This window comes from Priapulus caudatus, unplaced genomic scaffold, assembly GCF_000485595.1.
Source record: "Priapulus caudatus unplaced genomic scaffold, Priapulus_caudatus-5.0.1 Scaffold1181, whole genome shotgun sequence".
NCBI lineage: Eukaryota > Metazoa > Priapulida > Priapulimorpha > Priapulimorphida > Priapulidae > Priapulus > Priapulus caudatus.
Genome location: NW_014578242.1, coordinates 93,972 through 94,252, shown reverse-complemented (window position 1 = coordinate 94,252; position 281 = coordinate 93,972). Strand labels below are relative to the sequence as shown.

Here is a 281-nt window from a genome sequence, read left to right as displayed (position 1 = left end):
GTGAAGGACGCTTTCGTAGCATTTGTAAACAGAAGGGTGAGTGGTTCCCTATACACTATATAGTCTATACTAAAGCTTGGTACGTCTGTAATGATCGGAGAGCGTAACATTGAAACATTCACAGTGTAACATTCACAATAGTAACACAAGAACACACAACACACACCACACACACACACACACACACACACACACACACACACACACACACACACACACACACACACACACACACACACACACACACACACACACACACACACACACACACACACACACAC

General features: G+C 44.1%; 1 protein-coding gene across 1 annotated transcript in view; it reads left to right on the top strand.

Annotated features, from left to right (window-relative positions):
* Positions 1-6: 6 nt before the first annotated feature.
* The window catches only part of LOC106815709 (cytochrome P450 3A19-like), a gene marked incomplete at its 3' end in the record, with an annotated part of 5,347 nt that continues 5,072 nt past the window's right edge, over positions 7-281 (top strand). Inside the window, 1 exon segment of the mRNA XM_014820212.1 lies at positions 7-36.